Source organism: Musca domestica, unplaced genomic scaffold (assembly GCF_030504385.1).
Source record: "Musca domestica strain aabys unplaced genomic scaffold, Musca_domestica.polishedcontigs.V.1.1 72, whole genome shotgun sequence".
NCBI lineage: Eukaryota > Metazoa > Arthropoda > Insecta > Diptera > Muscidae > Musca > Musca domestica.
Window position 1 is genome coordinate 678,115 of NW_026712388.1, and position 18,546 is coordinate 696,660.

Here is an 18,546-nt window from a genome sequence, read left to right on the forward strand (position 1 = left end):
GAATATTTTTTCAAGGACCACATGACCAATAAATGTGGATTTTTAAAGAATATGTTTTCAAAGTATCAATAGACCTGGATTTTTTAAAGAATATTTTTTCAAAGGATCAATGGACGTGGATTTTTTAAAGAATATTTTTTCAAAAGATCAATAGACGTGGATTTTTTAAAGAATATTTTTTCAAAAGATCAATAGACGTGGATTTTTTATAGAATATTTTTTCAAAAGATCAATAGACGTGGATTTTTTAAAGAATATTTTTTCAAAAGATCAATAGACGTGGATTTTTTAAAGAATATTTTTTCAAAAGATCAATAGACGTGGATTTTTTAAAGAATATTTTTTCAAAAGATCAATAGACGTGGATTTTTTAAAGAATATTTTTTCAAAAGATCAATAGACGTGGATTTTTTAAAGAATATTTTTTCAAAAGATCAATAGACGTGGATTTTTTAAAGAATATTTTTTCAAAAGATCAATAGACGTGGATTTTTTAAAGAATATTTTTTCAAAAGATCAATAGACGTGGATTTTTTAAAGAATATTTTTTCAAAAGATCAATAGACGTGGATTTTTTAAAGAATATTTTTTCAAAAGATCAATAGACGTGGACCAAAAGACCAATAAACGTGGAATTTTGAAGAATATTTTTTCAAGGACCAAAAGACCAATAAACGTGGAATTTTGAAGAATATTTTTTCAAGGACCAAAAGACCAATAAACGTGGATTTTTTAAATAATATTTATTCAAGGATCGAATAATCAATAAACGTGGATTTTTAAAGAATATTTTTTCAAGGACCACATGACCAATAAATGTGGATTTTTAAAGAATATGTTTTCAAAGTATCAATAGACGTGGATTTTTTAAAGAATATTTTTTCAAAGGATCAATGGACGTGGATTTTTATAGAATATTTATTCAAAGGGTCAACAGACCCGTAAACGTGGATTTTTTAAAGAATATTTTTCAAGGACCAACAGGCTAATAAACGTGGATTTTAATAGAATATTTTTCAAGAACCAACAGACCAATAGACGTGGATTTTTAAAGAATATTTTTACAAGGACCAACAGACCAATAAACGTTGGTTTTTAAGGAATATTTTTTCAAGGGACCAACAGACTACAAATCGCGGATTTTTAAAGAATATATTTCCAAGTACCATCAGGCCAATAAGCCTTCTATTTCGAGTTTTCAAAAATTCAGAGCCTTAAATACTAAAAGGGACCGGCATATCCAATATGAAAATATTAATTCATGGAGAACAGTTTTTTGTCGTCAATTTTAAAATTTTCTTTTTAGTGGCCAACCACAATCCTGTGTTTTTCTCTTTGCTTTTCACTTTGCTTGATCTTTGGAGCTTTATTTTGTATTGTTCCAACATCTTTGAATTTGTTTCTTTGTTCTTGCTAAAAAATTTTGTTATCGTTTCCTGGTCAAGTGCAACATAAAAGCATATAACCAACATGGACTAACATAAACACATGAGGATGTGAAAGAGCTTATGTGATGTTTTGTTGCTTTCTTTTGGTGCTAAAGTAATTTAAATATTTTATGAGTCAGCCAGCTGACACTACATTGGGTCGTATCGGAAAAATATATTTAATAATATTTAATACCGTAAGCTTTCTATGAGAAGACCTTAAGCTCTTCTTTCTTCTCAAGCTCAAGCTCTTCTATGAGAGGACCTCAAGCCCTTCTATGAGAAGACCTCAAGCTCTTCTATGAAAAGACCTTAAGCTCTTCTATGAGAGGACCTCAAGCTCTTCTATGAGAGGAAGCTCTTCTAATGAGAAGACCTTAAGCTCTTCTAATGAGAAGACCTTAAGCTCTTCTAATGAGAAGACCTTAAGCTCTTCTAATGAGAAGACCCACCTTAAGCTCTTCTAATGAGAAGACCTACCTTAAGTTCTTCTAATGAGAAGACCTACCTTAAGCTCTTCTAATGAGAAGACTTACCTTAAGCTCTTCTATGAGAAGTCCTACCTTAAACTCTTCTATGAGAAGACCTACCTTAAGCTCTTCTAATGAGAAGATCTATAGCTCTTCTAATGACAAGACCTAAAGCTCTTCAATGAGAAGATCTAAAGCTTTTCTATGAGAAGATCTAAAGCTCTTCTATGAGAAGATCTAAAGCTCTTCTATGAGAAGACCTTGAGAGGCCTTGGGCTCTTTTATTAGAAGATCTTGAGCTTTTATGAGAAAACCGTTTGTTATTCTGATAACAGCTTTATTTGTCAGTCTTGAAAAGTGTATCCTTTGAATTCTCTACATCTTAGTATACATCCTCTCGTGCTTCCTCTTGAGCTACTTATGCAAACTATCAAAAGCTATGTCTCTGTTGGCACAATGAATATTTTATTAGAAATTTCAATGTTTCAGATGGTTGTGTTTTCTTTACTGTTATGTTATGTGTGGAAAATAAATACAAGTGTTTTTCCAGCATATTTGTGTTTATTGCACCCATACCCTTGCATACATTTTTTGTTGCGTAAGAGAACGTAGTAAGTCCAGTTTCTCCTACTATATGTTTTACAATTGATAGCAAGTATGTGTCCTTAGAAGTTACGGATATATTATGCTCTTACCTTTATTTCTCAAAATTATACATGCAATTTTTGCTTATGCTGGCAACTATGTCACTGTTTCGTTTTTGTGGCAAGCAAATGTTAATTTCCATATAATCATTTTTGTTTGTTTTTCTTCTTTCTCTTTCAGTTGTAATACCAACAGCAAACACCAAATTTCAAGGTAAGCCAACAATTATTCATATTTTTTTTTATTTACCAGTATTAAATTTGCATTAGCTTTCGTTTATTGCGCCGCTTAAAGAATCCATAACAATTAACATGATTTTGAAAAAGAACCATTCTCACTTTGAGAAATAATTTGTAAAACAACCGCACATCCGATATTAGACCTGGGAGGACGTCAAGGGGAATTTAATTTTAAAATGTTGTAAAGTGCATGCCTAATAGAAAAAGTTATAAAAATTGTATTTTTTCCAAAAAACCACTCGTTTCATTGGATATTTATGTATTTTGATTATAGATTAAATAATTAATAATAAGTTGTTTTATTGATTAAAATTCGTAATTATAATTTACTCGTGTGTACAGGGTTAGATAAAAAAAACTGCAACAAAGTCAAACGCCATCATTTTTACATTTTTTTTTAATTTTATTTAATGAAAGCAAAAAATGTCGGGAATAGCATCAAATTTTAGAATAAGTTTAGATTTGTTCGAATCGGTCACCTTGCAACGAATTATGGCCTTCAAACGGCAAATAAAACCGTCACACGCAGCCCGAATGTTGCTCTGCGGTATTTTAGCCCATTCCCGGCGAAGCGCTTGGTTGAGATGATCGACACTTTGGTATTTTTAAGCTCCAACCTTGCTCTCCAAAATACTCCAGACACAATAGTCCAACGGATTGGTATCCGGAGGTTTCGGTGGCCATTGTGCGCTGGAAATGAAGCGGAACCTCATTTTTTAACCATTCTTGGGTGGAGCGTGCTGAGTTCGATGGTAGTGAGTCCTGTTGGAATGTCCAAGGTCTGAGGCCAAAATGTTAGCGTGATCAAGGCTTTAATAATCCCTCCATATTTTCGCGATAATATTCGGCATTTATTCTGATGCCACGATCCATTAAAACGAGCGGAGAGCCACCATCGGTTGTTATGGCGACCCACACCATCACCTTAGTGTCGCTTGAGTTCTGGTGGCCAATCGAAGGAGCACATTTTCAGCTGACCTCTTTGGCAAGTAAGCACGATCATTTTGTTTGTTTACAATCTGCTGGACAACGAATGTTTTCTCATTGGAGAAAGCCAAATTCGGCAGTTCACCACTTTCGGCCAAGCGAAGCAACTCTTTAGCTCTTTTGAGTCTATTTTCTTCCTGTTGCGGTGTAAGTTCTTGTTTTTTTTTTTTTTTTTGGAATTTCACTAGCTTTACCCTTAGATCATTTTCCAATATTTGCCGAATGGAATGTTCAGCTCACGAGCCATTTTTCCGCCACTGCGACGCCGGTCGATCACTGCGATCAAGTCGCTTCTTTACTTTTCAAACCATTTCTGCTGATGTTGCTGTTTTCTTCCGTCCACTTCCTTGACGTCGCGCTAAGGTGCGAGTATTGCGGTAATGAGCGATGATAGTTCTTGAAAGTTTTCTTAAATATCCCGAGTTTGATAAAATCAATCCAAAAATCCTACGATTTTTGTACTTGCTAATATTTATAAAAACCCCGCGCTGATGATTTTCGTAGTCCTTGAAAATATTCTTAAAAATTTAAATATCCTTAAAAACTCTAGTTTGAGGTAGTCGAAAGTATGCTTATTCCCACTGATCATTTTCATATTCCTCAAAGTGCTTGAAAATATTCTAAAAATTTTGGTACTTGAAAATATTTTTAAAAAATCCAACAATGATGATTTTCATAGTCCTTGAAAATTTTTTTGAGAATCCCTCACTTATAGTCCTTGAAAATATATAAACCTCCCCTAAAGTCATTGGAAATATTCTTAAAAATTCCACATTTATATATTCCACGCTTATATTCTTAAAAAACTCAAGCTGATTATTTTCAAAGTCCTTGAGAATATTTTTAACAATTTCCCACGTATAGTCTTCGAAATCTCAAGTTTGGGGTCCTTGAAAATATGAAGCTTCGCTTAAAATCCTTGAAAATATTCTTAAAAATCCCCCACTCATAGCCCTTGAAATTTTTTCTCAAAAACCCACGTTTATAGTCCTTGAAAATATTCTTAAATATCTTAAGTTTTAGGTCCTCGAAATGATTCCTAAAACCTCACTTAAAAACCCCTTAAGTATAGTCCTTTAAAATATTTTTAAATATCCCAATTATGAGGTCCTTGAAAATATTCTTGAAAACCGCACGCTTATAGTCCTTGAAAATATTCTAAAATGTCCCCCACTTTTAGTCCTGGAAAATATTCTTAAAAATTCCGCAATAATGTTCTTAAAATTTCCACTTATGAAGTCATTGAAAACATTCCGTAAAAATATTTTTAAAAAGCGCATATAGTCCTTAAAAATAGGCTTAAAAATCCTACGCTTATAGTCCTTGAAAATATTCCTAAGAATCTGAGGTTTCTGGTCTTTCAAAATATTCTTAAAAATCCTACGTTTATCATCCTTAGAAGCATTTATAAAAATCCCAAGCTATGGATTCTGATAGTCCTTGAAACTAGTTTTGCCACTATTTTAGTCCTCTAAAATATTCTTAAAAATCCAACGTTTATAGTCCTTCTTAAAAATCACATATAGTCCTTGAAAATATGCTTAAAATCCAACGTTTATAATCCTTCTTAAAAATCACCTATAGTCCTTGAAGATATGCTTTAAAATCCCTTGAAAATATGCTTAAGAATCTGAGGTTTCAGGACCTTGGAAAAATTCTTAAAAATCTTATGTTTATCATTCTATGGATTCTGGTAGTCCTTAAAATGTCCAACTCTTTTGATACTTTAAAATATTCCTAAAAATTCCTTATAGTCCTTGAAAATAATCTTTAGTTCGAGAGCCTTAAAAATATTCTTAAAAATCCTGCGTTTATTGTCCTTAAAGGTGTTCATAAAAATCTCACGCTTAGGATTCTGATAGTCCTTAAAACCATTCTTAAAAATCGCACTTTTTTGGTCCTTTAAAATATTCTTAAAAATCCCACTGCGTTTATCTTCCTTGAAGGTCTTCATAAAAATCCCACGCTAAGGATTCTGATAGTCCTTGAAACCATTCTAAAAAATCCCACTTTTTGGTCTTTAAAAATATTTTTGTGAATCCAATGTCTTTTATCCCTTCGGAATCAACTCTTATAGTCCTTGAAAATGTTATTAAAAATTTCTGTGTTCCTTAAAAATCCTAGGTTTATAGTCCTTGCAACTATTGAAGTCCTTGCATGCATTGCGAATTTTTTTATTTTTTCCCAAAAATTTTCCACAATTTAAATCTAAAGCATACTTTAAGGCTCATGAATACAAATAACCATTTCATTGTATACTTTTGTGTGCGTGTGTGTGTGTTTGTGCGTTGACAATTAAAATGCATGTTTTACCATATGTTAATTTATTTGTTTGACAAACAAAAACACAATCATGTATAATTATGATATCATTATATGTATTCAAATAAAACTTGATGATATTCATGGCCATGTTCCGCTCCATCCCTCTCTCCCTTTGCCTCTCGGCCTCTCGAATCCGGCTAGAAACAAAACAAATAAAGGCTGTGTCTTTGTTGTTGAAAACTTTTTGCCGAAAGGACAAAAGGTTCTCGTCATACAAACTGACAAAAATTATAACAACAAAAATAACAACAGCACCAGCAACAATAACAAGTAGGGGAATAAGAGCAATTATAACAACACGCATGTCATCTGTCAGTGACAAGCGGTCATCAATCAAGTTGTTGAAAGAATTCCCCTTTGGTTGCCCCTCATAGACTGGCATTGCAAATCGCCAGAATTGAAACGTTTAACTGGAAAAAGGAAATGTGGGTGAGGGGAGGGAGGTTGGACCAATCCCAAAATCCATTGGTAACCCAGTAATATGTTGGAGCTACAGACAAAGTCATTTAGTTAAGTTTTAATAATGGCCGTTACCAAAAAAAGTTTTCGTTTTTTTTTTGTTTTTGGTTACTGATAAATCTCTTCCATGAAAGAGAAGGCCATTTAAGTTTTGGGTTAACATGTTTTGTTTTTGGTGGTGGACAAACAATAGCATTTCGAGAAAAAGATATGACCCACTTTTGTGATAAAAGTTTTGGACAATTTATTCATATACACTCTCACAAAGCCAAAGGAAATCAAAAAGTTTGTTCCACATTCTCGCTTCGCCGGAATGCGATATGGAATTGTTATTGGTCCAAATTTAATTGCCACTGGTAAATATTTTGTTATGAATTTTTTGGGAACTTTTTTTTCCTACAAAATTCCATTATCTTATCTTGGAGGATAAATTTTACACAAATTTCCGAAATGTTCCATATATATGGAAATATTTGATATGAATATGGTAGTGGACGAACACCAAGTCATCTGTCTTCCGTTGGATGTTTCCTCTACCATCTCGATCGCTGCTATCAGTCTTTCTGCCGGTAGTAGTTTCTTGTCCGGCCAAACTGACGAAAGGATTGCCAAGGGGAATTACAAATGAAATTGTTGTGAAATTTTGAATACATTTGGGAAATTAATTGTTATAAATACACACACACAGCCACACTTGCGAACTTGCTCACGCACACCTCCTTTACCCACAGCCATTAAACATTTAAGGCAAACGGCGCCGACAAACACAATAGAGACAAATTACATGAATTGAAATAAATGACATTAAATTAATTGCATATGTTTAGGCATGTCGCTGATGTTGTAGTTCGACAGGCTGTGCACCTGGATATGAGGCACAGTGGTTAGAAAATAAACAAAAAAATGTTGAAGGACGAAAGTGTGGGATTTTTTTTTTTTTGATATTTTCAAAGACTGTTAAAATTCTACGCCTGGGACGTTGAAAAATGTTTTCTAGGACTAAAGAGGGGGATCTTTAAGAATATGGCCTAGGACCATAAGCGTGGGATTTTAAGGAATATTTTCAAGGACAATGAGCGTAAATTTTTAGGAACTTTTTCAAACACCTTTAAAACCTTAAGCTTGGAATCTTTAAGGATGTTTTCAAGGACTATAATCGTGGGATTTTTAGAAATATTTTCAAGGGCTATTAAAACTTTAAGCTATTGATGGTGATGAACGTTTTACAAGGACCATAAGCGTAGTAGTCTTAGGAATTATTTTAGAGGATTATTAAAACCCTTAAAACCCTTGTTTTCAAGTACTATAAGAGTAGATTTTTAGGAATATCTCCAAGTATTAAAAGCATGCATTTTTAGGACTATTAGGCTGGGATTTTTAGGAGTATATTCAAGGACTATAAGCGTGAATTTTTAGGAATATTTTCAAGGGTTATAAGGGTGGATTTTTAGGAATATTTTCAATATCTATTAAAATCATGTTGAAAAATGCTTTCAAGGAGTAGTAATTTTAGGAATAAATTCAGAGGATTATAAAAAATCCTAAGCTAGGGATGTTGAAGAACGTTTTCAATGACCATAAGCGTGGAAATTTTAGGAATCATTTACCCTAACCTAGGGATCTTGATGGATGTTTTCAAGAATATTTTCAAGTGTGGATTTTTAAAAATATTTTCAAGGACTATAAGCGGGGGATCTTTAAGAATATTGCCTAGGACCATAAGCGTGGAATTTAAAAAAAAATATTTTCAAGGACTATTAAAACCTTAAGCTAGAGATGGCGAAGAATGGTTTCAAAGACCATAAGCGTGGAAGTCTTACGAATCATTTTAGAGGGGTTTTCAAACCCTAATCTAAGGGTTCTTGAAGGATGTAATATTTTCAAGGACTATAAGCGTGGATTTTAAGGAATATTTTCAAGGACTATTACCGTAGATTTTTGGGAATATTTTCAAGGACTACAAGCGTGGGTTTTTAGAAATATTTTCAAGGGCTATGCGCGTGGATTTTTAGGAATATTTTCAAGGGCTATAAGCGTTGATTTTTAGGAATATTTTTAAGGGATGTAAGCAATATTTTCAAGAACTATTAAAACCTTAAGCTTGTGATATTGAAGCATGTTTTAAAGGAAGGGATGATTTTAGAGGATTATTAAAAGCCTAAGCTAGGAATCTTGAAGGATGTATTCAAGGACTATGAGCGCGGATGTTTAGAAATATTTTCAAGGACTATAAGCATGGATTTTTAGGAATATTTTCAACAGCTATAAGCATGGGATTTTAAAGAATATTTTAAGGATATAAGTGCGGAATTTTGAAGAATATTTTGAGGGACTAGAAACGGATTTTTAAGAATAGTTTCAAGGACGTGGTATTTTGAAAAAAAAAAAAAAAAAATGGGGAGATTTTTTAGAATATTTTCGAGGACTATTTAAACCCCAAGCTGGGGATGTTTAAGAAAATTTTCAAGGACTACAAGCGAGGGATTTTTCAGGATATTTTCAAGGACTATAAGTGTAGGATTCTCTAAAATATTGCCAAGGACTATAAACGTGAATGTTTAGGAATATTTTCAATGACTTTTAAAACCCTAGGCTAAGGACGTTTAAGAATGTTTTCGAGGACTATCAAAACCGTTACCGTTGGCTTTCAAGAGCATTTTCAAATATTGTGAGTTGATTTTTATACCCTCAGCCATTTGGCTAGGGAGGGTATATATCACGTGCCTCATCGAAATAACGGTTTTAGTTCCAGAACATTTGGAGTTGATCTAGGGATGTCCGTCCATCTATCTGTCTGGCTGATGCGCACGATAATTCTCGAAGGGAGTATCCGATTTGGTCCAAACTTGGTACATAGTAATGTTATTATCAAACTTCGATCGATATGTGCAATATCGGTTCACTCCTTCTAGAACCTCCCCGATCGGATTTTGCTCCAACTTTGCAAATTCTAATATTTGCAACAGTACTAGGTTAGGTGCGAAAAAAGGTTCCAAATTGAACAAATTGAACAATTATATTATCTTATAAAATGTGATTTAAGAGAGGTCAGGAATTACGATGTTCATGTTCGGGTAACGCTGGCGTTCGGGATAGTGACAGTTTGAAGGTAATCGGGAACTTGTGGATGACGTAAATCAGGAATTACGATTTGTCGATGATTTGGATGTAATCAATAATTACGATGTTTATGTTCGTAGTAACGACGGGGTTCAGGATTTTGACGATTTGAAAGTAAGTAATCGGAAACTTAAATGAATGGTCTTCAGGCTGATAAGTTGTAGATAATCAGGGCTTACGATGTAGCTGTTTGGGATGGTGGTATCCAGGTCATCGGAGACGTGGTATAATGGCTCGGTGACGGCAGTTCTCTGTAGAGATACTCGGGAGAAGATGTCCAGGTCGTTTTAGGTTGTTTGGTCTCGCCAGCTAACATGTGTTATGTTCGAGAGCAGTTGTCCATGCCTTCTAAGATGGATAGGAATTCGTTCGTGTTTGGCAACTAACAGATGGATCCGAACTCAATTGAACTTGGAAGCTGGCTATGGGTATGCTCGGGTTTCGGTGGCTGGGGTCGTCTAGCAAGCAAAATGTTTGAGCTTTGATACAGTACAACGAGCTGAAGCTCTTGTGGAACAGCGAATCATATCTCCTGCAAAACTGCGAGATAAGGCTTCAGCGGAATAGCGAATCACAGCTCCTGTGGAACACCGAGCCAAAGCTTCTTTGGAAAAGCGAGTCAAAGCTCCTGCAGATATTTGCATATTCCTCGTAATGAAAAAGGAGTTAAGTTCAACTAAGTGATGATTCAACCTATCGAAGATGCCAACAACGTGGTGGTGTTCGGTGGGGCGCAGTGATATGTTGGTCTCCAGATCTGCTATAAAGAGAGATAGCACCGTTCTCTACCCTAACTTTGAGTCGTCTGCAGCTTCCGGATGACATACTCGCTAGTTATACGCTGTCCTATGGGGTGTATACAAAAGTCCTCATTGCCCCACTGATACCTAGGTAATAAATTCTTTGGGCTCTCTGCGAGATTTTTATATTGCACTATTTATCCATCTTTGGTGTCCACCAGACAACTGACTCATGTTAGGATAAGTCTAATCAAGCTTCAGTACAGCCAGTGAGCCATTTTTCGATTCAGTTCCCATCTTCCATTCAGAATTCTATGTGGGCTATTGCAGGGTGAGATAAAAAACTGCAACAAACTCAAACGCCATAACTTTTGCATTTTTTTTTTAATGAATGAAAGCAACAAAATTTTTGGAAATAGCATCAAATATTAAAAAAAGTTTAGATTTGTTCGAATTGGTCACCTTTGGCACGAATTATGGCCTTCGAATGGCCAATGAAACCGTCACATGCTGCCCGAATGTTGCTATGCGGTATTTTGGCCCATTCCCGTCGAAGCGCTTGCTTTCCAAAATACTCCAGACACAATAGTCCAACGGATTGGTATCCGGAGATTTTGGTGGCCATTGTGCGCTGGAAATGCAGCGAGGAACCTCGTTTTGTAACCATTCTGGTGCTGAGTCGTGTTGGAATATCCAAGGTCTGCGGCCAAAATGTTGCCCAAGGCTTTAAACACCCTCCAGAATATTTTCGCGATAATATTCGGCATTTATTCTGATGCCACAGTCGATTTATACGAGCAGAATGCGACCATTGGCTGTTATGGCGGCCCACACCACACCATCAGTATGGCTGGCGCTTGAGTTCTGGTGGCCAACCGAAGGTGCACATTTTCAGCTGACGTCTTTGGCAAGTAAACACGATCATCTTATTTGTTTACAAACTGCTGGAAAACGAATGTTTTCTCATCGGAGAAACCTAAATCTGGCAGTTCACCACTTTCGGCCAAGTGAAGCAACTGTTTAGCTCTTTTGAGTCTTTTTTTCTTTCTGTTGCGGTTTAAGTTTTTACACTTTTTGGAATTTCAATGGCTTTACCCCGAGCTCATTTTTCAATATTTGCCGAATAGAATATTGCGATATATTCAGCTCACGAGCTGTCGGACCAGTGACTCAGAAATGACAGCAGTGTGAAGTTGGTCACAGTTTTTTCATCTCACCCTGTAGAATCATAAACTTAGGGAGTTTTATGTAACTAAATAGTCATCAAACGGCGACTCCTTGAGCATGGCTTTCGCATATTTTTATTAAAATTAAAGAAGTTTTGGTGAACTCGAGGTTTACCCCACTGTGCAGCACTGACACACACACACACTGAAACATGACGATGACATCGTAGTTTTTGCTGATTACTTAAATAAATTGAAAGGCTAGGATTAAATGGGATAAATGTTATACACGAAAAACAATTATGAAATTATAAATGGCCATTAATTGCAAAAAAAAGTGTTAAATGTTTAATGTGTGCATGCGTGTGTCCTGCTTGTGGCCGACGTTATAAATATTTTTTGCGTATTAAACATTTTTGTCATATAAAATTAAATTAAAGATGGAAATTAAACAAAATTTAATAAAAAGTGGTTAAAACGATTTTTTGGGTGACATGGAATCTGTGTTTTCCCTGGCGAATTCTAAAATCTTAAAAGGCACCTCTGCCTTTTGAATTCTTGTCTCAAGTCCGCTTGACTTCCAAACCACAAAGCAAAGAAACACAATACTCCTAATTAAATTGTGGTTCAATTGCGATTGCTCGGAAACACACATTTCCACATTGTGGTCATTGCCCAAACATCTGAACAATCTTCTCCCATAGGTCCAGCAACCTCAAGTCGACACACCAAAAATGTTTGCATATTTTTGAAAAAATCACAATATTTATTTGTACTCAAAAACGAAAAAAAAATATATAAACACAAACTGAATTAAATGAACAACACCAACAAATCCCATAAATGTTCTACAAACAAACTTTTTTTTGGTGGGTTCGTAGCGCAAATTCACAAATGAACCAAGCGACCAACATTTTTGTGGCCAAAAAAAAGCAAGTCAAAATAAAACTGGGCAATTGGCATATATCGCCTGCAAAAAAAAAAAAAAAATATTTGAACAATTTTCTGCTCCGTGTTGAGAAAAAAATATTTTGCTGAAGCTAAAAAATATGGTTCAAATGTTCCGCGCTTTTGCCATGCATGGGGTCAAAAATCTCATCACCAACAGCAGATCCAGCTCGAGTTCACAATAGTTTTTTTTTTTTTGTTTTGTTCCACGGCATGGTTACCATCTCACAGACAATGTCGATCAAAAAAAAAAAAAAAGTGCAATCAACTATGAATCCGAACAAACTGTGTTATACTTGTATTAGCGTTTTACTTCGGAAAGTCCACATAAGTAGGAGCTCTGATAATAATTGACCTTAAAATTAAAAAAAGTAATCCAATGACCAAAATTTTAGATGCCAAACAGTTCCATCACCTTGATGAACCCATTTCCATCAAGTACAAATGTCACTATTTGTACAACGAGAGGTTCGAGGTCCCAGCAATCTGGGATTTACTTTTAGCTCAATACCATAATTACATCAGTTAGCACTTCTTTGTATCATTTTCGTATGCAGTTTTAACCGATCTTCTCATAGCTAACAATGATTTTAATTGTTCCCCTTTATTGTTGAGTTATTAAGAATTTTTTTGTAGTTATACAGTAACTCAAGCTATGCAGCATTTGCTCTCTCTATCTGTCTCTCTCATAGAAAATCTAATTTACATACATCCTTTTACCTCAAATACATATTCAGATTTCAAGCACAACACCTGCACATATGTTACTGCTAAAAACTGTTTTACACTATTTTCTTGTTTAAGTTTTTTTCTATCTCTAATAGTATAGTACAGGGCTGTGGAGACGATCCATAATTACATTAGATTCTGAACTTGGAAAACGACAACGACTTCGGAGTCGACTTCGAAATCAAGATCCTATTAATTTTTTAAAAAACTGTTAATTTATATCTACCTCTCTTTAGATTTGAAAGAATATAGGCTTAATCTTCCAGACATAATACTTATGCCCTGTAAACCTATAAATATGCCGAATACATGACCATGCAATAACCAGTAAAGAAAGTCTTAAAATCGGGCGGCGCCGACTTTATGATACCTTGCTAATTTAGTAGAGCTCCTCATAACAATTAAAAGTTTTTATAGGAGAATTTAATCATACACGCTATGGTTATAATTGTAATTTAAAGTTCAAAGGACTAAAAATGCCGAAGCATTTGTATCTTTTAAATTCGGACTTGTATTGCCTATTTGGTGCAAAATTAATTTGAAATCAGATAAAGATATATATGGGAGCTTTTTCCAAATCTGAACCGATCTCGATAAAATTTGACAAAGATATTTCTGAGCTGTATTTGATATATTTCCGTGAAAATCGTAGTTAAGGAGTGTATATTACGGCTGTGGGTAGCAAATATAACAAATCGGATGAAGAGTAGATATGGGAGCTATAGCTATATCTGAACCGATCTTCACCAAATTGACATACTAGCTTCTAGACTCAATTCGGTCGTAAGTGCCAAATTTCATCCCATTTGGACAGATATTAGACGTTTGGTGCACAATAAAATGTAAATCGGACGAAGTTATATATGGGTGCTATATCCAAATCGGAACCGTTCTCGATAAAATTTTACAAATGTATTTCTGAGCTGTATTTGATATATTTCCCCAATTATTGTTGTTACAGAGTGCAGAGTGCGGAGGACAAAAATAACAAATCGGATGAACAATTTATATGGGAGCTATGGCTATATCTGAACCGATTTCGATCAAATTTGGCATACTTATTTTCAGGCCTAATTTGGCTGTGCTATATCCAAATTTGTACCGATTATCTCAATTTCAATACGGTTCGTCCTTGGGCCAAACAAATGATTTATGCAAAATTTCATCTGGATATTGCAATAAATGCGAAATGTACTTTGTTTACAAAAATACATGGACAGACGGACTGACGGACATGTATAAATCGACTCAGAATCTGATTCTATGCAGATCATCAAAAGAAAAGAAGGGTCTATCTCGTTTCCTTTTGCTTGTTAAAAACAAATGGACAAAGACATAACACCCTGACCACTTTGTGGTGTAGGGTATAAAAATGATAGGCTGCTGTATAATTTTTAAATAGTGGATCTATATTCAATATAGATAGGTATATAGGTTCTACTTATTAATATTTTAAAATTAACAGGGTTTTCGGACATTTTTCTTGTCTTTTAACCTACAATTTTTATACCCTCAATTATATGGCTTGAGAGGGTATATATCATTTGCTGCGGCCAAAACGTCATCATTATTGAAATGACGGTTTTAGATCCTAGGTCTCTTTGGATCAAATACGTTTCAGATCATTTGGAGTCGATCTAGCAATGTCCGTCTGTCTGTTTGGTTAGTGCGCATGATAACTCTCGAACGGAGTATCCGATTTGATCCACATTTGGTACATCGTAATATTGTTATCAAACTTAAATCGAGTTCGGAGATGGGTAATATCGGTCCAATCGTTCTGGTACCTCCACCACAAAAGGTCAAAATCTTCAAAAAAATATTTTACTGCACAGAAAGTGAAATGATAATCTGATTTTCTTCAACTTTGCAAATCCTAATATTTGCATTATTGCTAGGTCAAAGTCCGGTTGTCGTCAAATTACGCACATTCAAATATTTTTATTAACCCAATGTCTGGTGTGAAGAAGAAATATATCGCTCCATTCCATCTGGTACGTCCCTCACAAAGGGTTAAAGTTTAGAACAACCAAAACAACTATAAAATCCGAAATAAGTATCCGGTTCCTTCATATTTCACACATCCCATTATTTCTACTAACACAAGATCTTCTGTGAAGATGGGATATATTGGTCCACTAAAACGCAAAATTAAAATCCGATTCCATTCAGACATGGTATATCTCAATATTTCCCTAAACACAAGAACTGTTATAGAGATGGTAGAGATCGGACCATTTCTTTTGGTATCTCCCCCATGCATATGATTTAGCATGCTGTGGAATTACTATTCCGAAGTGTACAACTTCCAATTTTCTCTGGGTTTCGACCTCTGTTGTCTTTGATTGCAATAATATGTAGTGCGTAATGGTCCATGCTGAGAGTAGTTGTAAATCTTCGGTAGTGACCCGTATTATAGTTTGATGATATGATGGTAAACATTTTTTGATCCACTTTGCGATGCTGAGATAGCCATATCTTAGCTATCTGTATTTCTATTGGGTGGTATAAAAAATGATCTCTAAAGTCCTCGTCGATGTAGTCCTCATTGCCCGGTAAACAGTCGTTTCTTCTTCTAGGAGACGTTGCAAAATTTCATACGATCGCTATTTCCTTACCTGTTCATTCTATTTTCTTTGTAACTAGTTAATAATAAATTAATTTATACCGGCTTGAATAGCCCTCCATGTATTATTCACAGTCTAATTAAACGACTAAATGTTCTACCTCCGTTGGGTGCTTCAACTTTTATTTTGGGGCACTTTGCTTTTATCCTATGCAAGGTAGTTCTTTTAGGTTTTAACCTCATTTGAAAACAAGTAAGAAAAGGCTATAGTCATGCGGGGCCGACCATGTGATACCCTACAACACTACAATATGTTAGAAGCCCCCTTATGTCCAGATCGATTTTGGTAGATTTCGATTTTGAAATTATGTCACGGAGCACTGACCTGACCAGGGACATTTGTTCAATATTCAAGCACTCCGTCATGATGTTAGTTGTTGTGGTCCATTTTCCATCCAAATTGCTAGAATCCTTCCCTGTCCTTAACTCCCTTCTCAGCCGTGTCAATTGAGTTCAATTGTGTGATCAGAAAATTTTCTTCTGTTTTTGCTTCATTTGAACCCCTAAATATTTTGGGATCATCTCCACAAGCAAGAGGCCCCTCTGTATCTCCAAATTTAGACTCATTTATGTGATTTGCTTGTCTACGATATTTGGATATATACGTCAACGAAATCAGCATAAAGAAGCCAAAGTTTGGCTTTTGTGTATTTCGGATATCGCCTGTAAGTAATGCTGATATTTTTTCACACAAAAGTAGTGGTCCATTCTACTCGCTGTCCTAAACTCTGACTTCATGTGAGATTTCGTGTCCTTTGGTTTCTATTTGTGACCTGCCAAATCAGGAACATTTTCAGTTGTTGGTCCCTTTCAACCCCAAAATATATTGCGGACATCTTTAAAACCAATAGGCCTAGCCCTTCTTAGCTCAACCCTACCCTTTCGTTAGGATCGGACGATATTTGAAATCCTTATATAATAACCCCAACCTGTGTTGTAAATTGAAAAAATATTATAAGTCAAATTGAAAAAATCGCATGCGATAAAAATATGAAAAAAAGAAAAAAATGTCACAAAATACTAAAAAGTCTATATTAACATCATTATTCGCATCTTCTTGTGCGATTTTTTTAGATTTTATTTTTTTATACCAAGAGGGCATTCTGAATTGACAAAATTTGTCAAAATCGGTCCAGCCATTCTTGAGATATAAGCATTCTAGCTAACATCCCCTTTCTTTGTATATAAAGATTGTATATATTTCGCTATATATAACCGATATATTTACAATCGGCATCTACTTAACGGTCAGGATTGACCTGTTCATCTATTTGTGATTTCGTCGGGATTAAAAATATTCGCTGTTTAATGGAAATTTTGACTTTAATTTAACACAAATGTTATGGTATATTTCACCCACTAAATATTACCCGATGACCATCAAAATTGGTAGGCTTCAGCCCCGAACTAAGCTTTAGCCTTATGCTAACTTCCGCTTCGATTGGTCCACAATTGCGACCTGTAAAATAACTGCAAAATCAGGACATTATTCAGTTTTTGGTCCATTTCAGCCCCTAAATATTATGCGATCATCTCCAAAAGCAATAGGGTTCTATTCTGACCATAACCCCACCTCCATTCTAAATTTCGTGAAGATCGGGCCATAATTGCGACCTGTAGAGGGATTACAAATTAACATGGACAGACAAAAAGACGGACGGACGGACATACATAGCTAGATCGACTCAGCTCGGCGAGATATGAAGATCCATATATACTTTCCTATATGGGAAACCAATATTTCGAGGTGTTACATAATTTTTGGCCCAATCAATCTTATAATACCCCAACTCATAGTGCTGTAGGGTATAAAAATAATGATGATCATATTGATAATTTTCTTATTATTATTATTGTTATGAAGAGTTCCTTGAATATTGCCAATAGGGTGCTAAGTTATTTAGGATAAATATATCAACTAAAACTGCAAGGTCAACTACGAAGATAGTTATTGTTTCCAGAATCCTGTCAAGTGTGATGGAAGATATTTAATATTTTTAAATATATATTTCATAGTTCCGACCACATTTAAAAATGTCTGACCAAAACGACAACAATGCTCCTCCACCGAGAAAAAGAGATTCAAATCGCTTATTTTTTTTTTAGCAAACAAACAGAACCGTTGAGACTAATTGAATTTCAATACAACACAACTGGACACGAATTTAAATTTTGTACGCTTTGTATACCCGCCCCCCCGCAGCGTATTTTTATGAAGTGGAAAGCCATTGACATCAACATAGCCAAGAGAGAGAGAGAGGAGCGAATATCAAAAAAAACAATTGGCGCAAACGGCATTGGTATCATAACAGCGCCATCTATGGATGTGTATGAATATAAATTCGGGAAAAAACGAAAGGGTATACGTAAAAGAAATTTGGGGAATAAGTGTTAAACTATAGCGGATGGGGAAATTGCGTAAAGCTTAGTATGGAATTAATTTTCCTCAGACTTTAGTTCTTAGTTCTTTAACTGTGAGTGATGTAATAGAATAGTTTTGTCCTGCAACGAACTAGTTCAATTGGTCGACTCACTAATCAAAACCTAGATATTTTAGTATCAGAAACATCAGATTTTTTTTTAAAGCGAGTTCATGTTTTGGTTTCTATAATGATCAAACCAAATTCCAGCGAAAATTATCCAAGACGAGGAAGATGTGTAGATG

General features: G+C 34.9%; 1 long non-coding RNA gene across 1 annotated transcript in view; it reads left to right on the forward strand.

Moving 5' to 3' along the window:
- The window catches only part of LOC109611672 (uncharacterized), a 186,055-nt gene that overhangs the window by 78,993 nt on the left and 88,516 nt on the right, over positions 1–18,546 (forward strand). Inside the window, exon 3 of the long non-coding RNA XR_002194045.2 lies at positions 2,723–2,755. This is a non-coding gene — a long non-coding RNA (uncharacterized LOC109611672). The remainder of the gene's footprint in view (positions 1–2,722; positions 2,756–18,546) is intronic.